At 40.8% G+C, this 27,632-nt stretch overlaps 1 protein-coding gene and 1 pseudogene across 3 annotated transcripts in view; both read left to right on the top strand.

Moving 5' to 3' along the window:
- The window catches only part of SYNPO2 (synaptopodin 2), a 172,926-nt gene that overhangs the window by 64,744 nt on the left and 80,550 nt on the right, over positions 1-27,632 (top strand). The window lies entirely within an intron of this gene.
- Positions 3,578-14,098, top strand: LOC109499005 (annotated as a pseudogene).

Here is a 27,632-nt window from a genome sequence, read left to right as displayed (position 1 = left end):
TAAGTCCTTGGCCTCCCCCTGAGAAGATTCTAATGTGAAAAAAAGAAAAAAAGGTCTTGGTTCCATTAGCATAACTAACAGAAGTGACCTTGGAACTTCACTATAGTAAGGGATAGGAAGACGATGCTTTTTTAACCCTCACATATGAGTTTGAACACATTATTCATTTTCAGCTAAAATGTTTGGTTGATTATCCGAACTGTGTTGAGAGTTTACAAAAACATGAAATAAGTTTTTTTGCACTGGTTCTATTTTGAAGTTTTTAATGGGCACACCATTGTTTTTAAGATTCTATAATACCTTGCACTTCTCTCTTCATAGGCTTCATCATTCTTGGGACAAGAGAGGTGCTCATTAAATATTCACTGACTATTTGAAGGTATTAATTGGTGATTAAAGGCATAGGGTTCTCAGAAATAAGTGGTAGAGGTATCCACTTCAGGCAGGAAAAGGAGACACTCCTTGGGACCCAGCCTTTCTCCAACTGCAGCCATTCCTTTTGAAAATTAAAAATTGCTTGAAAAAAAAAGGGGAAAAATTGCTTGAAATTGTACACATCATGAGGCTTTCAACACTTCGTACCATATAGAATATGTTATTATACTTTCATAATTTGCAAAACCGCCATGCTTATTATAGATTCCTAGGAATTAATATCGACTGCCAAGGATCACTAACGTGAACGTCATAAGCATGAGCTTGAGTACTGCTGAGCTCCGTTGAGAAGCAAGGATACTTGGTCCTCTCTAGTAATTTGCCTCTAACAAAGCTCGACCCCTCTGGGCTAGGTGAGGAATGGATCAGAGTGTGAAGAGGTAGGGCAGAGCCCCTGTCACTGGCCTCCTATCCCCCTCATACCTTCCAGAAGGCCAGGATTCCTGCCAGGGCCTTGTTCCTCCTGACACATAGCCCTTGTCTGTCTACACAGTGACTGCTGCTCTCTCCTCAGATCCTTCACCTCCCTTCTCTTCAGTGTTACCAATTACATATGTTCTTTTCATACAGGCTTTTCCTGCTGTATTATAAAATCACACTTTTATTTCAGGTTTTAAAAATATTTAAATATATTGATTTTCATGTGATCATATCTTGTAATCTGTACATATCTTTAAAACAAAAAAAAGATATTTTAAAAACTGGAATTTTGCCTACACATGTGCCTTAAATGTCTTCATTATCCAACAGTGGGGACTTTTCCCCAGTTGTTTTCTCTTATTTTTTTTTTAATTGAGGAAGATTATTCATGGGGAGAGTCCTAGATCCTTTTTCCAAACTGAACATATAATTTGAACACAAATTATAATACAAAAGCACCCTTTTATATAGATTCATGATTGCCGTCTAAGGAATATCTGTGTCTCAAATGCAAAAGTGTATTCAACGAAAATGGGCATTTCAATGCCAATGAAATTCTTATTTTTTTAATGTTTATTTTTATTTATTTTGAGAGAAACCATGAGCGGGGGAGGGGTGGAGAGGGAGAGAGAGAATCCCAAGCACTTTTACACTCGGTGCTCATCATAGAGCCTGATACACAGCTTGATCTCACGACCCTGAGATCATGACTGTGAGATCATGACCTGAGTCGAAACCAAGAGTCAGATGTCTAACCCACTGAGCCACCCAGGCGTCCCTTTGCTAGTGCAAGTCTTGACTGAAAATAAATAAGTGTGCAGCCCATCTCTTTGTCCCAGAAGAACACTTGCATGCAGTCAGGAAGAGAAGAATGAGCAGCTACAGCAGTCCTAGACATAAAACTGAGCTGGAGGGGAACATATATATATTCCTAAAATAGATGGAATTTCCACACTCCCCAGATTAACTGTTTAACTGATCAAGTGTCCTTCCATATATAGATATATAGATATGAATATAGACATATGTGTATATCGATATTCATATGTGCATATAAATGTGTCTATATGCATCTCTATATATATCTATATCTATACACTGGGAAATATGTAAGGAAGAATAATAGGTAACATGTACAAAGTACTTACTATACACTCAGCACTGTTTAAGCACCTTACATTCATTAACTCATTTAATCCTCACAAGAAGTCTATGAGGAAAGTATAATATTGTTCTCAGTTTTACAGATGAGGAAACTGGTGTGACTGGATCAGGTAGAGGCCAGCAGTGAGAGCGGTAAAAGAATTCACCCAAGGCAGAACAAAGGAGAAGTTTATTGAATACACTGCGAGGGAGTAGCAGGCAGGACAGCAGAGGGGAGACCATCTGCCAGGAGGCAGTGGTGGGGGGCTGTAGTTAAGGCGGGGAGGTGGGTGAGGAAGTATGGGAATGGACAGAATTTTCCTTTTTTGGAACCTGTGCCTGGGTGTGAGTAACCCATTGGTCAGCTAGGGCTAATGGATATTCTGAGGTGGGTCACCTGATGGGCCTGTTTGTATTCAGTCAGGTGGGCCCTTTTACCTACTCAGGTTTCTACGGCTCAGGTTGGTTGCCTAGAATGGCCTCTACAGAAACTGAGATGTAAGAAAATACATTGCCTAAGATCAGCCAGGTAGTAAGTGATGACTTGAACCCAAACAGTCTGGCTCTAGTCTTCATGTTCTTTTCCACCATCCCAAACTGTTTCTGTCCTCAGAGAAGGTGTAGCATAATGGGAAGTTTAAATATTTACATATGAAATGTTAAATACTTCAATTCCATAATACAAAGCATCCCACATAGTGTGTGTGTGCTTAGATGGTGCATGGACCCTGAGGCACTTATGGCTGGGATTGAGAGGGTGTGTTTCCCCATATTTTATCGTGGACTGAGATAACCAGGGGAGGCTTTTCAGGAAGGCAAGAATTGAATTGGGTCTTCAGTGGAAGATTTGGAAGAGAGAAACAGAGAACAGAAGGGATTTTAAGGGAGAGAAAGCCACTGTTGAGCCACTGTTTAGAGATCAAAATGCACAAAGCATTATTTACAGGGGAGCAGTAGAAAGACAGTCTGCCCAAAGCAACAGGTTCAAGTAGAGATAGGAGATGTGTTTAGAAAGGTTGCTTATATCCAGATGTTATAAGGACGTGACTATCAGGCAAAGAATTTTGACTTAATTTCATAGATAAAGCAGAGTTGGCTAAAGAGGTCAAGAGCAAGAATGGGAAAGTGAAAAAAAAAGTATTTGGGGAATATTAGTCTGGCAACCATGTACAAGACGGATATAAGGGATAACAAAAGGGAAGCCTGGCCTTACTTGGAAATTTGTGTCTTTTTCAAAATGAGGGCCTGGAATTCAATTAGATATGTTTTAGATAAAAAGGAAGGCATAAATCTAGAAATATTACTAAGAAAATATCAGTAGGAATGGTCTGAATGGTTAAAGAAACGTAAGGGAAAACATCAAAGATGATTTCAAAGGTCTTAAACATGGCTAACACAAATTAAGATGGAATCCAAATAAGAAGTAGATACAAACTGAAATGAGAAGAGTAATTGTTTTTGTTAAGATTTTTTTTCAATGTTTATTTTTTGAGAGAGAGAGACAGAACACAAGCAGGGGAGGGGCAGAGAGAGGGGGAGACACAGAATCTGAAGCAGGCTCCAGGCTCTGAGCTGTCAGCACTGAGCCCTACATGGGACTCGAAACCACAAGCTGTGAGATAATGAACCTGAGCTGAAGTCAGATGCTTAACTGACTGAGCCACCCAGGCGCCCCAAAGAGTGATTGTTTTTATTTTATCATACTCAAACGTATTTCTTATTGGGTCAATCAGTTCTTACTCAGCCAGCCAATCAGTAATGCCCCCTGAGCACTCATATTCAGAACACCACAGGAAGGAAGCTTGGTGGGAGAGGTGGAGGGAAGTGTAACTCAGAGTAAAATAAAATGTAGAGCTTGGGTGATCTTAGCTCTAATTCCGCGCCCCCCCCCCGCTTTTTTTTTTTTTTTTTTTTGGTACATGGAGAATAGGTGTAGGAAGGTGACAGGTGATAAGAAGCTTATGGACTCACTCACGTATTAGATCCCAAGGGTGTCCTGGCAAATTTCACCCATGTAATGGATCTTTAAATTGTGGTCTTTATTTGGAAAAGCCAATCCCCATAAACACAGAGGGTCCTTCCCAAGGGAAGTTCACTGTGATCTTCCATGCAGGGACCTACTGGATGCTTCTCATTTGAAAGGCTCTTGAGAATTGGTGAAGAGAAGTAGGAAGTAGGCTAGGGTCCATCAACATACTCACCCATGAAGTCAGGGGCCAGGTTTCACATCTCTCTGGCTTTGGGTCTGTATGACCTAGTGTATAAGAGTATGTGCTTAGGAATCAGATTTGGAGTCAAAGCCCAATTTCTCTATTATCAGAATTGTGATTTGGAAAGCCATTTAATCCCTCTGGACTTTATTGCCCATCTATTAAGATGAAAGTAATAACCCTATATCAAAGATCAGTGTTAAATGCTTTGTTCATGTATGTGACACACTAAATACATGATAGCTACTCTATTATTCAAGGAGGTCTAATGGAAAGAATAGTGATTATCCTAGTTGCTTATAAGGCCTGGGTAGTGTCAGAAGGTCTCAATACAGATTCCATATACTACACAAATGGCACGCATCTTTAAGCCTTCTCAAACCCTTCCATATCCACTAACATGTTTTTCTCACAACAAACTTGTGAATAAGTCAGTGTGTTCATTATTACTCCTATTTTGCAGATGGACAGAAAGGACCTTCAGAAATGGGCAAAAACTAGTTTCAATCACAAAACAAGGTCACAGAGCCTGAACTGGAACCCAGGGCTGCTCACTCCTGTCAGAGCCTGATGGGAAAAAGCCTGCTGCCACTTTTCTTGCAAAAATACCCTTCCACTTATGTAGTGAACACAGTACAGAAAAAGCTAATTCTCTAGTCACATCAAAGAGCTGCTTGTTGAACTCTTGACTTTTGGCAAGCCGTGCATCATTTCTTAGCCTCAGCAATTCCTTGACATTCTTTGTACTTTAACTTTCATTTTTTCAAGGCTTTTTAAAATTTACTTTTAGCATTCTTAAATATTAGGAATTATTTGAATTTTTTTTCTAAAAAAAAGTATGTGGTTATGTTTCCATTAAATGCACATTACCCATCCAAGTACTTACTCAAATCAGATTATTGGTTTGGATATATGTCGTATGTTATATTGGAGGTGGGTATAGGGACGTGTGTTAGTTAACATGAGGAAAGTACAAGTGAAATTTAATCTCAAAGATTTGAGATATATCATTGTACTTTAAATACTCTGATTTTAAATATGAAATATGTTTTTTTTTCAACTTTGTACACCAAGTTAATTGGTCCATTATTTAATAACTTTTGTACTTGCTTGGGAGCCTTAAGTAATTTTGTTTACCTCTTAGGACCTTGTGGCAGCTAGGAGAGGGGATGGAAAATGTAGGAGGGGGGGTCACAAGTTTCAGACTGCAATTTCTGAATCCATCTCCCATGAAGGAAATCAGGATCCCAAATAGCTCTACCTTGCAACTTGTCCACAGTTGCATGGCTAGAGGGAAACTATAGAAAATTCCTCACACCTCATCTGATAGTCTTCAACCATCTCAGACAGACTACTTCAGTCATCATTTCCCTCATAGAAGCAAGATGACTTTGTTAGAAGAAAAGTTGAAATTTTCCCCTCACATTGCTCCCCCTGAAATTTTTGAGGGTTAAGTCCTAGAGTGCTCTGCCAGCCACCAAGGGAGCCATACTTGGGGGTGAGGGGAAGGACCATTCTGAATTCTGAGCTCATACATTCAATTTTACTTTGATTTAAGATCCAATTTTGACATTATAAGATAGATGACATTTTGACCCTATGTATTTCTATTCAAAGGATTTTAGGGTATGTTTGTTCATCAGTAAGTAAAGCTGAGATGTATTGACTATAGAGTTACTGGCAACACAGAATCTATTATTTTTATGATAAAGCAAGCAGTATATTTTCCCTAGAAGTGAGGAATTAATTACATCACTGAGATGTCTATCCCATCCCCACATCAAGGCATTAGAGGAAATCAGTTCCCTCAAATCATCACTATCCTTCCTTTTCACTTCACAGACCAATCATGGAGGTTTGGATCCTAAATTTAACTTTGGAAGTTTGCTGCAAGTTCCAAAAATTTCCTAAATAGGTTTCAAATGCTAGCACTTTGTGGGCTTAGGAATGAAGAATTAAAAGAAAAGTGATGATTACTGTTATAATAAAAACCTGGCACAAAATGAAAAAGGTTCTTTCTCTCTCTCTCTGTCTTCCCACTTGCAAAGGGGGAAGTCCGTGAGTTTTTCTGATAATCTCAAAGCAGTTTAATGGCATGGGCAATGGGCTTTTTCAGAATATCACTATAAGTAATTATTTCAATTCAAGGATCATCTTTTAAACTTATACTGGGACAAATCTGGTACAAAGAAACATGGGAGATACAGAAGAAACATGACCCACAGGCCCTCTCTAGTTGTCTGTGACTGCCATGCTGCCCAGCCATTTTTTCCTAGTTCCTCCTCCTTTACCAACCTCTGTATGTTGGAGTCTCTAAGGCTCTATCCACCTTGGAGGAACCTTTTGTCTTCTGTCTCTACACTCTCTCTCTGGGTGTAGTGGGCTGAATGGTAGTCCGTGAAGAGATGTGTCCACACCCTAATCCTCAGAACTTGTGAATGTTAGTGAATGTTACCTTACTTGGGAGAAGGGGTCTTTGCAGATGTAATTAAGTTAAGAAACTTCAGACGAAGAGATCATCCTAGATTATTCAGGTAGACCATAAATCTAATGGTAAGTGTCCTCATAAGAGACACACAGGGGAGAATTGAGACAGAAGAGGAGGAAGCAGTGTGACAAAAGAGGTAGAGCTTGGAGTGATATGGTCACACAAGGCCACAAGTCAAGGTTTGGTGACAGCCACCAGAAGCTAAAAAAGCAAAAAATTTTCTCACCTAGAGTCTCCAGAGAGAGTGCAGCTCCTATAGACACCTTAATTTTGGACTTCAGGCCTCCAGACTGTGAGAGAATAAATTTCTGTTTTATTAAGCCGTCAGTTTATAGTCATTTGTTACAGCATCCACAGGAAGCTAATACAGTAGGTGATCCCATCTAATCTCTCATCTTCTAATTCCATCTCTAGACTTAAATTTTCAAGCCTGACCTCTCCTCAGAGTGCCACACCCCATATACATCTAACTGCCTACTGGATGTTTCCACTTGGATACCTAAGAGATATCTCAAACTTAATATGGCAGAAGGAACTCTTGATTTCCAACCTTTACATTGGCAAATCTACTTCCAAGTCTTCCGCATCAATAAATGGCATTGCTATCTCAGGTTTAAGGCTTAGCTCCAACAACTTCATGGCTCTGGCAAAGAACCTAAGCATCTTGCTTGATTCTTTTCTTCTTCTCAATACCTGCCACCTAATTCCTAGATGAATCCTCTTGGCTACTACCTTAGTCCATCATCTCGGACTCAAATTTCTGTTGTGGCCTTCTAATTTCTGCCCTGCCTCTACTCTTGCCTCTCTCACTACAGCCAGCATGAACATCCTACAGTGTAACTCATTCTATTACTCTCTGCCTAGGATGTTTTGATAGCTTTCTATCACACTTAGAATATTTATCAAAATTTATTACTTTGGACTACAACAATGGTTCTCAACTGGAGGCTTTTTTGCTTACCATTTGGTAATTTCCAGGGACATTTTTTGGTTATCACTAGGGAGAGCCTACTGGCCCACAGTGTGTAGAGCCCAGGAATACTGCCAAATATCCTACACTGCACTGAACTCCCCATAGCAAAGAATTATCTGGCCCCAAATGTCAATGGTGCTAACGTTGAGAAACCCTACAGAATCCACACAAGCTGATTGATATTTGCCTTCTGTTGACTCATTTCCTTCTACTCTTCCTCAAATATGCCAAGCTTGTCCACATCTCAGAGCTCTCGAATATACTTTGGGTTGAGACTACATTCCTAGATCTTTGTATCTCTGTATCTTCAGTATTCAGGTACCAGCTCAAATATTACCTCCTCAAGAGAGGCATTCCCCATCTAATGTGGCCTCCACCATCTTACCCCCAGTTTCTCTGTCACATTAGCCTACTTTTACCTTCTATATTGATCTTATTAGCACTTTAATTTAATTATGTCATTGTATGTGTGTTGTTGCCTTCTGTGCTCTAAGCTTATATGACCCTGTAAGGTCTTTCAAGATCCTTGCTATCTGCCTGCACCTGCAGCAGTAGCAGGCACAGAGTAAGTGCTCAGTGAGTATTGGTCAAATAACTGGCATACAAATGGAAAGCAACAGAGGATAATTACATAACTTATAAAAGGCTTGGTGCTAAAAGTGATGTAGTGAATCACCAGGAAGGAGGGTTTATTTCTAGCCCTTGTTAATTTCTAGTATATGGCTCTTTGGATGTTATGATGACTTACCTCCACTGACAGAATGAGTAGTTAGGATGTTCAGCCTAACTTGTTTATAGAAAAGATGTAATTTTACTGTTGGCTCTATTGTTCTGAAGGTGAAACAGGCTTTCAGGTAGTAGATGGCTGATAACCAGTTGTCAATATGGTTGTGGATTTTGAAGCATTCACATAGAAGTAACAGATGAATTCCCTGAGAGCAGAGAAATCCACTGAGGGATTGCTTTTGGAGAGAAAAACCAAGGATTTGCTCTAAAAGAACCTACTGTTAGTAACATAGAAGAAAGAAGAGTTGTCAAAGGAAATAGAGAAAACTGGTGAGAAAAATAATAGGAAAACAAAACAAGACAAAGTCTCTGAAACCCCAGGTCATGGAGTGATAGAAGACAGACAATATATAAAGAAGCATTGATAACCCACCTAGAAGCATTTTCTCAGCTCCTTCTCGAACCTCTGCCAGGTTCAGCCTGCTTGCCTCCACTCCAGCCTCCACTCCAGCCTCCACTATGTCCATCAGGGTGACCCAGAAGTCCTACACGGTGTCCACCTCCAGCCCCTCGGCCTTGAGCAGCAACTCCTACATGAGCGCACCTGGTGCCTGCATCAGCTCCTCCACTGTCTTCCAGCAGCAGCTTCCTGGGTGGCCCAGGCACCAACATGAGTGTGGTCAGGGACTATGGCAGGGCCAGAGGTATATGGGGCATTACAGCTGTTTCAGTGAACCAGAGCTGGATGTGGACCCCAACATCCAGGCTGGGCACACCCAGGAGAGGGAGCAGATCAAAACTCTCAGCAACAAGTTTGCCTCCTTCCCTGACAAGTTGTGGCATATGGAACAGCAGAACAAATTTCTGGAGACCAAGTAGAGCCTCCTATAGCAGCAGAAAACAACTTGGAGCAACATGGACACCATGCTTGAGAGCTACATCAACAACCTTCCGCAACAGCTGGACACACTGGGCCAAGGAAGCTGAAGTTGGAGGTGGAGCTTGGCAACATGTGGGGCTGGTGGAGGACTTTGAGAATAAATATGTGGAGGAGATCAAAGAGCATGCAGTCATGGAGAATGAATTTGTCCTTATCAAGAAGGATGCAGATGAAACTTACATGAACATGGTAGACCTGGAGTCCCACCTGGAAGGGCTGATGAAAGAGATTAGCTTCTTAAGGCATCTGTGTGAAAAGATCTGTGAGCTGCAGTTCCAGAACTCTGACACATCCATGGTCCTGTCCATGCAAAACAGCTGTGCCCTGGACCTGGACAGCATCATCACTGAGGTCAAAGCCCAGTATGAGGACATCACCAGCTGCAAGCAGGCTGAGGCCGAGACCATGAGGCCGAGACCACATCAAGTACAAGGAGATGTAGACATTGGCTGGGAAGCCATGCGATGACCTCTGTAGCATAAAGAGGGAGATTCCTGAGATGAACCAGAATATCAGCCAACTCCTGGCTGAGATCGAGGGCCACAAAGGCCAGAGGGCTTCCCTGGAGGCTACCATTGCTAGTGTTGAGAAGAGCAGGGAGGCTGTTAAGGATGCCAATGCCAAGCTGGCTGAGCTGCAGCAAACCAAGAAGAACATACACAGCAGTTACATGAGTGCCAGGAGCTCATTAATGTCAGGCTGTCCCTGGACATTGAAATCGCCACCTACTGCATGCTGTTGGAGGGCAAGGAGAGCCAGCTAGAGTCTGGGATGCAGAACCTGAGTATCCATACTAAGATCACCAGCAGCTACTCAGGTAGCCTGGGCTTGGCCTACAGGAGCCTCATGAGCCCTGGCCTCAACTATGGCCTGAGCTCCTTCCAGTCCAGCTTCAGCTCTGGCGGGGGCTCCAGTCCCTTCAGCCGTGTCAGCTCCTCTGAGGCTGTTGTTGTGAAGAAGGTTGAGGCCCTTGATGGGAAGATCCAAGTGGTCTGATGTCCTGTCCAAGTGAACAACCACTGTGGTCCGTTCCAGCTCCTTTGGCTGCTATAGAGCCTTAGGGGAAGGAGCTGTGCAGGGGAGTGTCAGGAACAGGAGACCCACTTAAGGCTCAGCCCCAGTCCTCAGCCCACCCTTAGAGGGAGTCTACTGCCCTGGGTACCCCCTCTTGCCCATGCCCCCAACTAAAAGCTAATTCAAGTATCTTTTCCCAAATAAAGTCTCAGATGGCTCTGCCAATTCCCCCAAAAGATAAAAAAGTAAAATAAAATAAAAAATAAAATAAAAGAAGCACTACTGATGCATTTGTGGAACTTTGTGCTTTTGTGTTGTGGGTACATGTTCCTTCCATTAATCATGTAATGAAAGTAATGAAAATATTCAGTTCTTACTTTCTAAAAATGTTAACTCTGCTATGATATTCCCATGATTGTAAAGGATTTGGGGATAATCTTCAGACCCCTAGTTTTTCTAATATCTATTTGACTTATTAGGAAAAAGTCTGATAATTTCTAATAGCTGCAAAGTGTTGGCAATAGAAGTTATTCTGTTCCCTTTTACCCTTTGTTGAGTGGTTGAGAAATCATCTAGGGAGATTGGCAAAATTAAGAACTGGCAAAAGCTTCCATATGCCCCAAACTGATTCAGTCCTGTTTCCATGTTTGGAAATGGTTTCTTGAGCTTATCCACACTTTGCTGGCAGGTCATATCTTTGCAGAATGACAGGCACTTTTCTTTCTACCACCCACTAGCCATGATCCTGGCTTTGGGGAATGCAAACCATTGTGATATCCAGAATCTGAGGGCAAATAAACCATGGACCAAGTGAAATTGTGGGTACAGCCATTGTGTAAGAACTAACTATATTGCAACCACACATCACTGAGCTTGCCTTATAGAGATGTGTTTTGTCCCATCATATGAAGAGAGAAGTGAAGGAGAGGACATTTTTGAAACATGGGTGTAGATGAGAGTTAAACATACCTAAGAATGAACTCAATTATTGCATTTGATTCTAAGAAAGGAGAACTTCTATAACACTTTTAGTGAGAGAGTACATTGTTGTGTCCAAAGTCAGATACTTTGTACGAGGCGTCCTGGGCAGATACCTATCCTGTTAGATCATTACAGTGAGTATGCAGACAGTACTTTATGTCCTACTTAAGCATGTTTTCATCTAGGAAGAACTAAACTTTAATCCTATCTACAATTTCAGAGGTGGATTATTTCAGTTTAATGGTATATTCACACAGGCCACCAGAATCAGAAATCATTTCGCCTGACTTACTGATCTATGTTATCAGTAACTGCTATGTCAATATTTAATATAACTTCAACAATAAGAAAAACACAATGACTTTGGGATTTTCATGTATTTAGATCTGGTGCCAACAATTTTTTTTAAGTTTTTTACCTTTAACTTCTTAAAAAATATTAGATTTTACTTATTCCTTCTGTCGGTTAATCAAAAACACAGGGAAACGAGGATCAACTAGCTTGTTAAAATTAGTGTTAAATGTTGTTAAGATTCATTCCATTCTCTGTCAGACCTTCATCATAGGGTTGTCTCTCCTGATCTTCTGACCTAACAACTTGCATTAAGTTTTTTGCATACAGTTCTGGAAAACTTGTATTCATCTTTCAATACTAGCTGTAGGAAAACTCAGTAGTTTAGAGGCCAAAGCTGTCCTGGATACATCCTGTCCTTGAAATGTGACTATTTCTAATCAAGTCCTGTCCAGGCAATCCATGGCTTTCACTGAGTTGGGATTGTAGACTAGTGGGATGTGGTTGGGCTGTGCATAAAAGGAGGATCACCTGTAAAGACCATTCCCCAGTCTTTGGCTCCACTCAACCTAATTCTAGAACATGGAGCTGATGCCAAGAGAAGTTTTAGAGATTGAGAGATAAACCAGAGATAAGGGAGAAAACATTGCCTGAGGAAACCTTCAGATTTTATATATTAGGGTACAATTCTTATTCTTTCTCCATCTTTCTCTTTCTCTGTCTGTCTCTCTTCCTTTCTCCTTCATTCCCATCGGATTTTTTCATTAATTGTAGGTAGTTCAAAATGGAGAAGATCCATGATAGCCATTCATCTATTCATTCAATGAATAGTAACTACTCTCTGTTAGACACTGTGCTAGAGATACTGATGTTCTTACAAATAAGAAAATCCCTGCCTTCAAGGGACTCATAATCCAAAAGGCATCACAGATGAGAACAATAACCTTTATGGCAAAATGCATAATGTGTCCCAGGTATTAGCTGGGACCTCCTGGCCCTTTGAGATTAGCAGCACAAAACTCCCATTTCATGTCTCTCTGAAGTCCAAAGCATGTCCCCAGGATTCTTGTTACATTCTCCGTCAGCTTTGCTCTGATTTCCTGCTGTCTGATATTCTCTGTCTCTTGCAGCTGTTCTTTTATTTCTGTTCTGACACAGACCCAAGGTTGGGACACAACTCTTTCTCTTCTGTTCCCTCCCACACCCTGGTCTGTCTCTCCTCCTCCCACACAAAGGAATCATGAAAACAAGGTTACTATACTGACTCTGTGTTTCAGAAGTTGAACTGAGAGTTTTGGGGTCATGGGAGAGCACAGCAGTAAACTTCAAATGACGCAGGGCACATTCCTGCTTTAGGTCTATCTGGTACCCATCACCAGGGCTTTCTCATTGTCTGCTTCCCCTCACAGAGCACTCCGATGTCTGCCAGTCTTCTCTTCTGCCTCCTGATTCTCTTCCTCATGTCATCTTTCCTGCTTCTCCCCCACACTCCAGTTCTGGGATATTCTTGCTCTCTGTTGTTCAGAGTATGCCTTTCCTTTTCATGCACCCCCAAATTCAAGTGCAGGCCCATGTTGTTCATACCTAAATTCTTCCTGGTGTTCAGGCAAGGGGCCTTTCATGTTCTAGAATCCACTTTCTATTTGCCATATAGAAGGCAGTGTGGCTGCTTAATATTTTCTCCCTTCCTTTATCTGTACTGAATAATTTGTATACTCATTCAACAATATTTGCCAAACGTCCACTATGTATCAGGTACCGCTGTGGGTGCTGAGATTAAAACTGTGTACAAGACATGCATAGGTCCTGTCCTCATGGATTTACATTCCAGGAAGAATGTCCAAGATGCAAAGAAGAAATAGAAAGGCCCTACCTCATTCTTGGATGGGATTGCACATCATGGAAATTTAAGTCTGACAGGACAAGCAGGATTAATCTAGGTCAATCAGAGGATAGAATTTCAGACAGAGGGACTCAATGACAAAGGTTGGCTATGAAGTTCTTCACTGTTCATTCGGGCTGCTAGAATGAAAGGAGAGGCAGAAAATGTGGTTTATTTCCATCATCTTTCCCTCTAGCTCCCACACTTCAGTATTCAAGCAATACCTTTTGGGCAGAATTGAGGTATGAGCTCTCTAATGAGAAAGAAAAGGAAGAGTGTCCCATCCTTTTCAGTTTCTGGGTGGAGTCCCAAGGTTTGAGAGCCTTGTTTGAACTGGTTCCTCTTTCCCAGAGTCTGGACTCTGGAACATAGCTCCCTCCTTACCCAGGTAGATCCTAGGGAAGGAACTTCTCTACAGTCTCATCTGGAGAATGGAAGTCAGGGTATGGCTGGAGGGTTTGGTCATAATCATAAAGAGCTGTGGGATATGGGGGGCACCTGGGTGGCTTAGCTGGCTAAGCACCCGACTTTTGATTTTGGCTCAGGTCATGATCCCAAGGTCCTGAGATGGAGTTCTACATTGGGCTCCACCCTGAGAGCATGAAACCTGCTTTGGATTCTCTCTTTCCCTCTCTCTCTCTCTCTGCCCCTCCTCCACTTATGCTCTCTTTCTCTCTCCCTCTCTCTCAAAAATAAATAAATAAATAAATAAATAAATAAATAAATAAATAAAAGCTGTGGGATTTGGAATTGGGTCCCAGGGTTGCTGCTAGTTCATATGGAACATTTATGCAAAACTAAAACCAACAAACAAAATTCCCATTTCCTTTTTTGGGGTGATGCAACCCATAGCCAGGGTGCAGGCCTTGTGAAGTGAAAGGTCCCCTCCACCAGTTTCCCTTGTTCATGGTGCAGCCTGAACAAATGGTGATCCACTGTGTCCCAGGTTCTAAATTCTATACATGTAGGTTGAATAGATTGATGAGGTTCTTATGGCACCCGAATTCACTGATGTACTCAGATTGTTGGTCTTTCTTCACAAGGCTCTGAATGATTAGCTAACAAAATGGTAGTGTTTAAGGAATCGTACATCACGATAGGCACATCTTTCCCTCCTTCTTATTTAATTACTTAAAAATAACAGTAATAACGGTTAACCTTCATTGAGCATACTTGACATGTTCCAGGCACCACACTAAGTAGTTTATAGAGATTACCTCAATGAATTCTTAATAGCAGTTCTGTAACTTACATATCATTAATATTTGAGAAGACAGAGACTTGGATGATTGAACTCAGCTAGTAAGTGGGTTTTAACTTAGAGCCCGTTTTAACTCCCACTTTATACTGCCTGTTTTGTTTTCTTTTCTTTCCCTACTTTCTTCCTTTTTCTTCCCTCCCTCCCTGTCTGTCTCCCTCCCTCCCTCTCTCTCTCTCTCTCTGTCTCTCCCCATGGGAACAAAACCTTACAGAGGAGCCGTGTAAATAAGGTATTCATTGAGCTTCCCGATAACTCTACAGTTGACCTCTTAGTTCTGACAGTCCTTGAGACTGGACTTTCCAAACAAATAGCTTCCCTTTGTTGTTTGGGGTATGCCTAAGAGGCAGGATTCTGAATATCCTGGCTTCAGGTTTCCAAACCAGCAGGTCATGCCCAGAGCCTAATCCTTGCTGGATGGTAACACATGTCAGCACACAAGAAAACAAAGCTCCACTTGGTTATTGGCGGGAGGCTCTGTGGCTTTTCTGGCCAGCCCAAGTGAAAGCACAATGGAGAAGCCCCTATCCATGGTCATTTTTAGAGAATTATTTGCCATCTGGGTAAAAGAGATATAGAATAGTACTTGATAGTTTCTCTACAAAGAGGCTCCATGTTTTCCCTATGATTTTGGCACACACCTCTGGATAATTCCCTTAGGTATCAGGCATCTCCTCAAAAACTAATAGGACACACAGCATTTTAACTAAAGTCCGTAGTTAAAAACTGGGCCACTAGGTGGTATTCCTGTTGACTTGGCTTGAAAAACTTTTATACCCTAAAAAAAAATGTAGTGTCTACTTGAAACATAGATCTGTTCATGCACCTTTAACCTTTGTTAGAGAATGTGATGTAGTGAAGATACATAGCTAATCCATAAAATGTCTAATTTTGGTGAAAAATGTGCAACATCCAATATATTAACTTCCAAATAAGATAACCTAGTGCTCTTGGTTATTGGTTTCCAAAGACTCGTTGAACATTTCCTTGTTTGGCTTTGGAGGAATTTGCTCTGGGAATTCAGCCTGGCCCTTGACTCACTGAAAGACTACAGACTTAGAACAGAGCAAGCAGGCTGAGAAGCCAACTAGTGAAAATGAAAGCAAGAGGTCCTGGGCCCCAGGCTTAGTGTGTGTTCTTTAAAGAAGGAAGAACTCCTGCAGGGTCAGGAGAATGTCACTGGCAACCCTGGAGCTTGCTAATGCCAATCAGACATCATGTGTTCCAGACAGATCAACAAAGTACAGAGGCAAAATGTTTCATTGGATCTGGTGTAGCAGTGTTGTGGCTTCACGGAGATCTTCTCCCCTAAAGGTTATTATTATTTTACCATTAGCCATTTAACCATTTTACCTGATGTTGACATACCGAACTCAGTGAGGAAAGTGAGTGACAGATCTTTCAGACTGAAGCCCAGGCTTTAGAAGGTCACAGCTAAGAAAGCATTCATATCCACATCCAGTCCCCTTTAGTAAGATTTCTAACCACGATATAGGGCTGGAGCATGCCAAGAATGGGACCAGATATGCATGCGTTTGCTGAGGTAAAAGAACAGTGTCTTCTTCTTAGCTGGCATTGGAGTCAGGGAGTGGCGGGGTCTTACTTTTGAAAACCATGGAATATATATTGATTAAAATGTGTAACATTACTGGGTTTATTTTGTCCTCACCTCTTGAGAACTTTTGCAGAAACAAGATTGGAGTGATTTTGAACACTACTGCATTTTTCACCTGAGGATTCCTAAGACCTCTGAACTCTGAGAAAAACATCAGAGGTCCTGAATCTAACTCTTAAGTATTATGAAATCCTGTACGGCACAAACTTTAAAGTGAGAGGTGCGAGAAGACCTCTGTTCTGATTATACCTTAGCCACTGTCCAGTTGAGAGACTCTAGTAACCTTTCCATGACCGTCAGTTGACCTTAAGGGCCCCTTGAAGCTCTTAAACTCTATGCTAATATAAATAAGCACAGCACTCTGTCTGATAGGTTAGCACAGTTTTAGTATCTCCTGCACCACACAGGTAAATTTTAGACCAAGGTCACAATGTAGTCTGATCCTCTAAAACATTTTTCTGTTATATTAAAGTGAACTGTAAGTCCCTGAAATGCTGGATAGATATCTCATTGCACTTTCTAAACATTCTAGATGGCTTCAAAAATGCATCTGACGCTAGAGATGTATTGTTTTTCAAACTACTTACATGTGTGGTGTTTAAAATGGAAAATGCAGTTGTAAGTTGTAATACAATATTTCTCTCCAGATTGTAATAAAAGGTTTATATGATCAATTAACAGTGCTTTCACTGCCCTCTGCTGCCTGGATTTGGAAAGCTTAGCCTTACATCTGACTGGGAAAGGCCAACTTTTCATTTATGGTCATTGTTATTAATGCTAGCTGGCATATTCCAAGTGTAACGCTATCTGACTTGGAAAATTTCAACAATGAAGTAGCCAATGGCCTGAAACCAAATAAGCACTATGTTCTTGTGAGTCAGGATTTTCTAACGTCTTCTGGGGTTTTATTAAGTCCTGAGTGTTCTTTCTATAAGATCATTAATATATACAGAAATAGCTGTTTATTTAGAAGTTGATTACAGAGTTTATTTTTTTAATACTTTATTTTTTTTAAGATTTTAAGTAATCTCTACACTCAGCATGGAGCTTGAATCCACAATCCCAGGATCAACCCTGAGCATCACATTCTCCACCTACTGAGCCAACCAGGTGCCCCTATACCTGTTATTCTTTAAAACATTAAAAATTCATACAAATGGCAACAGAACAGATGAGAACCTTGCTTTTTTTAGGATGTGGAGTGAAGTTTAATAGAATTGCTTTGTGGGAATATTTTATTATTTGCATTTAAAAATCAGGTGCTTAACATAAGGAAAAGATTGGGTGCTTTCATAGTTTCAATTATAGTTTCATCTACTTTTAATTAACAACATTAAGTGCCATGTATGTCTGTTCCCTAGGGCTTCTGTTTAATAATAAACGCAAAAATGAATAACTTATATTCATCACCCTTCCTGCAGACGTGCTTGATATTTGTATCCATTACTCATCTATCAAAAGCTTTACCTGAAATCTATTTTACCTCTGACTTATAAATTATCAACAGCTTTTATTCGCTTAACAACTTGTCAAGTGCCTACCACATAACAGGCACAAACTTATAGATGGATATAAACTGCGCTTCTGATTTAAGGTGCTCACAATTTAGTGGGAGCAAAATAGGAATAGACACACCTTATTGAGAAACTTTTGAATATTGGGCTTCCATTTGTGCCAATCAGGAGTCCCAGTAGTCCGATTGTTTCTGATCGGGACCTATGACACAGTTGCTAGTGACTAATTCTGTTTGTAGTGCTCCTCAGTACTCACTAACAAAAACAGGATTGGGTTTTGCAAATCTCTCTCTCTCTCTCTCTCTCTCTCTCTCTCTCTCTCTTTACTATATACCTTTAAAAATTTTGATACCTCCCTTAGACAAGATGTATGTATCTACCCTAACCACCCCCTTTCCTCCCCAATCACAAATGTGTTTGCAAACATTAGAAAGATAAATATACTTCCAAGTGCAGATAACTTTATTTTATCGTTGTAACTGGAGGGTTGGTAATAGAAAACTGGTTCTGCTATATCCAGTTATTGCCAAAGCAGAGAGCTACAGACCCAACACTCCAGAACCAAGGTGGGTATTTTTTTTGGTGAATGATTCTGACATTTAACTGGCTAGGAGTCAATAATCCTTTTTAGCAGGTTAGTTTATTTGGTTACCAAGAATATGTTTTGAAAACACAGGAATACAGAAAGAGCTTTGCTTGAAGTCCTCAAATGCCACGTAAGGAACACGTAGGAAGTGATTGTTCAAAGTTAAATGCTTGGATAAAGTTTTTCATTTTGTTATGATTAAGGTAGGCATTTAGTTATATTTGCTTCAAGAGTTTTCTAGGGTTAAGTCATTGAAGTCATTCTGCATGGTGTGCAACTTGGAATGTAGCAGGATTCTCGCCCAGAAAGTCGTGGCACTGAGGTTTTTCTTTCCAGGAAGCAACTTCATTCCTGCCAGCACCACTCAGTTGGGTTCATACCCAAAGATCTGAGCCCCGAATGCCACATGGTGCATGGTGTAGTTTTCAATGTATTTTTTACTTCTTTGTCTCCCACATATGGTAACACACAAGTATGCAGTCTGATTAAGTGGTCTCATGTTACAAGGTCATGAGGGATGTTGTCATGTATGTGTATAGCTAGGTTGCCTTGAGGCTTCTTTTTCTTTCCTTAGGGAGGGGACCCTACTGCAGGCACTTTGATAATCTTTCCATATATGTAAGTCCTGAATGGAAACCTTAAACTTCTTGAGAACCTTAGCCAAGCACAACCTGTCTTCAGTGGTCACCTCCATGTGGAAGCAGAGTGACCTTATATTTGGACAACTTCTTTTGGTCTCCTCCATGCTATGGCTAATATGGTTCTTCAGCTAGTTGCATCATAGGAATGAACATGGCAGGGAGTGTAACATCCAATTACTGTCCATCAATACTTACCAAGAATGTGGTTGGTGGAAACCTGTCTACACTAGCAAATGTTTTAAGAAAAAGTTCCATAAATTGTTTTTTATTCAGTAAGCATGTTTTGAAATTTTGAGGGGCAATAAGTAATCATCCTCTTCTTCTTTTAATTTCTGAACAAATTAAGAAATAGACCAGAAGGGAGCACGTGGGTGGTTCAGTCAGTTAAGCTGATTTCGACTTCAGCTCAGGTCATGATCTCATGGTTCATGAGTTCAAGTTCCGTGTTGGGCTCTGTGACTACAGCTCAGAGCCTGGAGCCTGCTTCACTTTCTGTATCTCCCTCCTCTCTGCCCCTACCTCGTTTGCACTCTCTCTCTCTCTGTCAAAAATAAATAAGCATTTAAAAAAGAAAAAAAGAAATAGACCAGAGGGGCGTCTGGGTGGCTCAGTTGGTTAAGCGTTGGACTTTGCTCAGGTCATGATCTCATGGTTCGTGGGTTCAGGCCCCACATCAGGCTCTGTGCTGACAGCTGTCAGCTGGACCTGCTTCAGATTCTGTATCTCCCCCTCTCCCTGCCCCTCCCCCACTCACACTCTGTCTCTCTCTCAAAAATAAATAAACATTAAAAAAGAAAATAAAAAAAAGAAATAGACCAGAGTTAGGTGGGTGGACCTAAAATAAATGAGCTTTAGTATTGGTAAAGCTGACTTGGAGAGTATGATTTGACCTATGACCACATCAATCTTCTTACGGGTTCCCTTCCTTTTGAAGGCATGTGCATATGCAGAGAAAACTCTTTTACCTAAAAGAGTAGTTGCTTTATAATTCCTTGTCAATAAATGAGTGAATGAACCAATCAATCACAAAGGTTCCTTGTGCTTTTTTTCTCAGAGGAATGTCAGTATAAATTCCAGGGTACACTGAATCTTTTCATTTGTTTTGAGTCCCATGACCATTTACCTCTTTGGACCTGCCTGGCTGATAGCATAACACTCTGAGAGGTGGCAGAAAACCGTAGTGGGCCTTTGGACTGAGCACTTTCTGGTTCCAGTGAGACCCATCAGTACCTTTTCCTGTTTCTCCTCCCCCTTCATCTTAAAATACAACATTTTGTTCTCTGATGTGAAGATGACTATGTCTGATTTCAGAGATTTGCTCTGTGCCTTAGGCCAGCGGTCTTGGCTCAAGTAGGATTAATTTAAACACCAGTTGCTGTTTAGCAACTTACTCTAATCAATCAGCAGATACTTGTTATGTGCCTTTTGTGCAGGAAGCAAAGAAAAAAGCAGAACAAACCCATGACTCTTAAGAATAGGGAGCCAGATCCTGCTGATGGTTATGCTATGCCAAAGTTTTTAAGACAGCAGAGGAGTAAAATGCCTATCTCAAAGGTCCCAAATGTTCTAGGCTTAGAATAACAATCACACATCCCACCTTCCTTTTAGAGGTTTTAACTACAAATTACCAATTTTACTCACAGTAAAGGTGGGCTAGACAATTTGACTTGGACCTGAGGCTAAACTAGCACTTCCTTTTAGGGAATGAACATTTATTAAGGCTATTTGGCATTTGGTGATGGGCCAACGTGACTCACCCATTCACAGCCAAGAAGGCTGGCAAGGAGAACAGAAGCCCAGCTAGGCCTACCTGGGGAAAATTTAGTTGCTTCCTAGATCTTGAAGCATAAGTGACCCCACCACCCATGAGCACAGCCAGTACAAGACAGCAAGAGAAAGGATTGGCCATCACTAACTTTTCCATTCGCTAACCATAGTATTTGGAAAAATCATGGTTCAATGGTGTTCAGGCTCTCCACCAATCAAATTAGCTAGCCTTCCCTTCCCATGAAAGAAGGGACAGGAGGCATCTAGAAGTATACTGTCCTATCTTTGAGAGGTATGGAATTTCCCCTTTTTTGAGAAAGTATGAGAAGGGAAATAATGGTGTCTCCAAAACTGAATTATTCTGAGGGGTAGACCTCACAATGCAGTCCTGGTGACCTTCATAGCACTCTGAAAATTGTCCTGAACACCACGGCAGGTTTACTTGTAGAATTCTGTTTAATCTCTGCAGAAATTCTGATGTAGGAGTTATTCTAGCTTCTTCTGATGGAGACCTTCATGAGAACATAAAAGAACGAAAGAAGACAGAATACTATTTACCATATATACAAAAAGAAATCTGAGCCTGCAAGCAAAATCTGTACCCTTATGTTTCCCATTTGGGAAAATACAATATTTTATATATATTTTTCTTTCTACCTCCCCCTCCTTGCAAGATGCAGGAGCTTATTTGTCTGAAATAACTCACAAGGAGGCCTAGCAAATCTGACTCTTAAGTGTTGACTCCAATTTATTTCTATAATTTCTAACATTCTTCTAGGATTGTTGTTGGATTTAAAGGAGTGTCAAGGGTGAAAATGTTTTGCCTATTACCTGAAATTTTAAGTTACATATCTCTCGGTTCAAATTCTGGCTCTCCCAGGTCACAGGTCTTGTGTTCTCCCACTAGCCTTGTGACTTTCGGCAAGCCACTACAATCTCTGTGAGGCTGAGTTTATTTTTCGTCACTGGGTGAGTGCTTGCTAATGTAGTGCCTTTCCTTTGAATGTTAGTAATGATGTAGATATAGAATCAGCAAGATATATTTTGTAGTCTGGCTGTTCCCCACAGCCTCCTGCTTTGTGTCTCCACTTGCACCATTTTTCTTACTGTAGGTGGCAAACGTAGTGGAAAAAAGCTTGAACTTTCAAATGAAACAGCCACGGGTTTGAATTTCTGTTCTCTCATTTATTAGCTGTGTGACTAAAGAGTCTCGTTTTCTTACTGTGCTAAAAATGTCATCACAATGAGAAAAGAGACCTATCTTCAGACTCATATCTTAAAGCAGAGAATCATAGCACACACATCAAATATCAGATTTTCCCCCTGCATTTTAGAGAGTGGTTTCTATATTATAAAAGGTCTTCATTTATTCAATGATTGATTCACTTGTAAGGCATAACTGTGCACTAAGTTTGTACACAAGCATGCACACACACACACAAAGAGCTCACACAGAAGTCAGATTCCTCTCAGGGTGGTGCTGATTTCTTAGAGAAAGCCACATCACAGTGCCAGTGATAACTGGCAATTTCTGTTATGGTGATGAGTGAAGATGCATTAATCATGTTTGGCCCACTACCCCTACCCCCCAAATTTCCCTTCATCAGATGTAAATATGTGTCCTGCCAAGTACTTTCCATTTACTTTGTAAGCTCCATATTTTTCATTGGAAATTTAATCCATGTGTGCTGAGTTATTTGCTGAACTCAGAAAACTGTTGGGCAAATGTCAGTTCATATCCAAAAAGTTTCCTCCCCACAAAAGAACCCCCCCATAAAGATCCTCATTTTTCTTTCTTTCTTCCTGTTATTTTTTTTTTTTATTTTAATTAGGATCAGAATTAAAAGAAGCCTGGTTTGGTCCTGAAGTTACATAAAAGTTATATGGGCTACCCCAGTCAGTAGTCTCTGAGCACACAATCTAAAAGTAGCACGCCAAAATGAGCAATCCGCAGTTCCTCAGAACATCTTGTTCAAAGTGTAAATTCTGTATTGACTTAAGATTCCTCTTTCTTCACCAAAAAGGAAATCAGTTCTTACTGTTCCCATTTTACAGGTGCAGACACTAATGAATCAATGGCTTGCTTATTGTGGTCACATGATATAAATTTGGAAAGGAGAATTAAGAATAAGAAATAAACACAGCTGAGGGTTAAATTCAGGTGACTGTTGCATTTGATCTAAGAAAAGAGGCATTTGGACACCTCTTGTGGGAGAATACATTTTAGCACCCAAAGGGAATGATCCCTTGAGTAGTATCTGCAGCTGTTCTCAGTGGGAAGAGATCAGAAACGCTCATCCAGGCGTAATATCATCAAACTTCTCAAGCACTAGAAAGACCATGTGTAAGTAGAGAGGTGGATTTTTTTTTTATAGCCAAGTTATACAACAGATTTTCTTATTTATACTTATTCAGTCCATCTGTAACTCCCTTGCCTGTTCTTGGCCACCAGCCTAGAAGAGGCCCAGACCCAGAAGAATATTGTGTAAAACTGGGATTTTTGACAAATTAGGTTTTAATTCCCTTACAGTTTTCTCATCCATATTTATGGCTTCTACTCCCAAATTGATGTGTTTAGCCCTGATCTCTCACTTGCCTTCTAGCCTCATTTCGACAATTTAACTGATTTTAACACACCCTTCTGATTGCATACTTGCTAGCAATGCTCTCAAAAATAATCAGTATTATTAATGAGACATCTTGGAAAGAAAGCTTGGGTTTTATTTTTATTTTCCAATGTTTGATTCCCCTTCCTAGATTCCCTCGCTTCTACCTATGACTCCACCATAATTATGAATTTGCAGTCATTCTTGATTTCTGCTTTCCTATAAATCTGGTCTGTTCTTGAGTCTGTAGTTTTTGCTTCAGATTGTGTCTCTTATCTCTTTCCTGTGGGTTATCACAGATGAACTCTAATCCAGGCTCTCATCACTTCCTGTTTGCGCAACTTTAATGGCTTCCTTGTTTCTCTGTCTTTAGTCCTCTCTAGTCCATCCTCCACACTGGCTAATCTCTCCAGGGGGCTTAGGATCCAATAATAATTACTCATCACTACTGGGTTATATCCAAGATCTCATCCTGTCATTTAAAACTTTTTAATTGCTGCCCCACTAATCCATCTTTACTTTCAACACCTGTCATACACACCCTCCCACTCTTTTTAGGTCAGCTCTGCACCTCTCCAGAGCACACTCTGCTTTTTCCCGCTACTGTTCTGCCACGCTTACATTATGGGTCACACACAGCCCAGTTACACAGCTAAAGGAACTGGCAAAGTACCTACACATGGAATTGTAAATAATTTGGGAGACAGATCCCCAAATGTAGTTAGTACTAGAGGGAACAAGTCTAGCCAATAGAAAAGAATTTGGGACAAGTATGGGAACAGAAAATTTGGGGCAATCCAGGCAAGCAGTTCCCCTGAGAAAAAGCCAAACTTCAAGAGTGGGAATGGACTAGCTTATGGATGACAGACAGAGATGAAGGGATCCAAGACAGCCATCTGAGAAATCTAGGGATACAGACAAACAGAACCTAGAATATCTACTGACAGGTGGTAGTCGGGTCCAAGAATTCTTGGTGAAATCCAAGAGTAGGATTTTCGTCCCTGGGAGGCGGAGGAAATATGACAATAGCAAGAAAAAGCTCCCATCCTAGAAGAGCTAGGTTATCATGCAATTTATCAAGGGCAGGATGAAATCATAAAGAGTAAGACAAGCAGAAATATAGTTATAGAATTTGTTCCCTATAATAAGAAAGAAGCTTGTGAAAACTAGGTCACCCAATCAGCACCAAATAGAATCAAGTGAACCAGTCCTGTGTCCCAAAAACCACAGGGCTAAGAATGTGTGTTGGGAGCCTGAGAGGGAATCTACCATAGTAAAAGCCTTTGAACTTGAATTTTATCCTCTTGCCACTAACTGTATGATCGTATGCAAGTTCCTTAATTTTTGTAAGCCTCAATTTCTTCACATATAATAATGAGGAAAGTAATAAATATTTTATAGATTTGGTATGATGATTGAATAAAATGCCTGCTATGGCACCTGCCATTTAATAATAGGCTCACTGCTCTTTGCCAGAACTGCCCAAGAAAAGGTTTGACTCTCAGGTTGAGGTGGTGCTAAGCCTGGGGGTGGGAAGAGTTCAGAGGCAAGAAATCAGGCATGGCCTGACTCCTCACTGGGATGCCTTCCTTCCTCCTTCTTTCTCCCCTTTCCATTCCTCCCTTCTCTTATCTCTACCAATCCTGAACACAACTCATTCCCAACACAACTGCACCTCTTCTGTGAAGCATAAACTCTGTTCTAGGGATTTCTACGTTCTTTTCACCCCCCCCCTTTGAACTGCCATTTTGCTAATCACTTGAGAATGTATAGTATTAGAAATCCCAGTTTTGACTTCTTTCAAGTAATCCATGAGGTTCATGGCATTGCCATTTGTAATTGTGCAAGGGTATAACTTCCACAGAAGTTTGCAAAACTGGTTTGAGGTAGTGGGTCACTAGCCAAGAGAGTGAACCCAGCAAATTGGCCTCCATTATAGTCCAACATAGTTTTGATGATATCAAATTGTTGTGGCATGACCATTTTGTGGGGGAATTATATACCATTTTGGAATTTGAGCATTGGGAATTTTCTAAGTTCTCTGAATGAATTCCTTGATAATGTCAATGGCCTACAATGTTATAATTTATTGATTTTTAGTTTCCTCTTGTTTTTTAACCAGATTTGTTTAACCAGGTTCAAGCCTCTCTATGGTTGATCTGAGTCTCTTCTTTCTCATGGCTCCCCCCCAAATTTAGCCCAAAGTCACCTTCATAGTGAGCCCTCAACCTGCAGTCAGTGATTGATTCAAACACTACATCTTGTTACCATTTTGTTTAATTTTTGGAATTTTAGATAGTCATTTTCTTCAACTATCTAGTTACATCTAAAATAAGACATTTTCACTAGCATAATAAAAAGGTAAGTAAAACACAAAAGAGTTGGTTCTGTTACTCATTTCTCTTTTTTTGTAAGAAAAGCATGACAAGCCGTTTGCATGTCACAAGGAATCAGGGTAATTTGTATTACCCTGTTCTGTTTATGGACTGGATATCTGTACGCCAGTGGGTTTTTCCACTTGTTCTAGTAATTTGCTGAAATGGAAAAATACTCAACCTCGTTTACATAGTAATGATTAACAGTACCCAACAGTACATCTCCCTGCTTCCAGATTATGATTATTACTGTTTTTGCTTTCAATTTTTTAAGTTTATTCATTTATTATTTCTGAGAGAGAGAAAGAGAGAGAGAGAGAGAGAGCAGAAGCGGAGGATGGGCAGAGAGAAAGGGAGACACAGAATCCAAAAGAGGCTTCAGGCTCTGAGCTGTCAGCACAGAGCCTGACGTGGGGCTCGAACTCACTAACCACAAAATCATGATCTAAGCCGAAGTTGGACGCTTATCTGACTGAGCCACCCAGGCACCCCTTTTTTGTTTCAGTTTTAAAAAATGTTCTGTACTTTGGAAAAAGATGCCAGGGATTTCTGGCTACAAATATACCTGCATATGTCACATTAATTATTTTTGACATCACACACACATATATATGGCCCATCTGTTGAAAAGTGGCTAAAACGTTTTTATGTGTAGGACTCTAACCTTTTCCCTCTTGTCCAATTTGTTCTACTGTATGCAGTGGCCTTGAATTAAATTCCGTTTTTCTTTCTTTTTTAAAAAAAATTTTTTTAACGTTTATTTATTTTTGAGACAGAGAGAGACAGAGCATGAGTGGGGGAGGGTCAGAGAGAGAGGGAGACACAGAATCTGAAACAGGCTCCAGGCTCTGAGCTGTCAGCACAGAGCCTGACGCGGGGCTCGAACTCACGGACCACGAGATCATGACCTGAGCCGAAGTCAGCCGCTTAACCGACTGAGCCACCCAGGCGCCCCTTTCTTTCTTTTCTTTAATGTTTATTTATTTATTTTGAGACAGAGGGAGAGAGAGAGAAAGAGAGAGAGCAGGGGTGGGGCAGAGAGAGAGAATCCCAGGCAGGCTCTATGCTGCCAGTGCAGAGCCTGATGTGGGGCTTGAACTCACAAATAGTGAGATTATGACCTGGACCAAAGTCAAGAGTCAGACGCCTAACAGATTGAGCCACCCAGGCGCCCCCAGTTCCATTTTTCAATATCCACCCCCCACATACATACACTCACACACCATTTCCAATGCCAGCAGTCTAGCTCAAACCTTTATTATTTTACAGCTGGACTAACATGATAGTTTTCTAGAGGCATTCTTGGATTGTCACTTTCCCTTTTAAATCATTGTGTATATTGTTTCCATGCTTGCAGCCTGGACAACACCTATTACCTACTCAGCACAAAATGCAATTACCTCTGTAACATGATCCCAACTTTCCTGTCCAGACTTGCCTTCTACTCCTCCCCTGTCCCTCTCACTCCCTCTGCACCCCTCTGCCCACCTAGCTGTCCATTGAATGTTGGCCAGTCTTTCCTACTGTTACAGCTTTGCTCATGCCATTCTGGCACGTTCCCTCTTCCCATCTCTACCTACGAAATTTTATGTATTCTTCAAGACCCAGACCAAATGCAATTTACTTCATAAGCCCTTTCCCAAGCATATTACCTAAAATCCTACCCTCAGCTTTATATAAGAAGCACATATTATTAGCCTGTGTTTCTAGTAGTCACTATATACTAGTGACTACTTTTGTAATTACAAAATTATTATTTTGTAGTTG

The sequence above is a fragment of the Felis catus genome, chromosome B1 (assembly GCF_018350175.1).
Source record: "Felis catus isolate Fca126 chromosome B1, F.catus_Fca126_mat1.0, whole genome shotgun sequence".
NCBI lineage: Eukaryota > Metazoa > Chordata > Mammalia > Carnivora > Felidae > Felis > Felis catus.
Note: the sequence above shows the minus strand (reverse complement) of the source record. Positions and strands in the feature narration are given on the sequence as shown.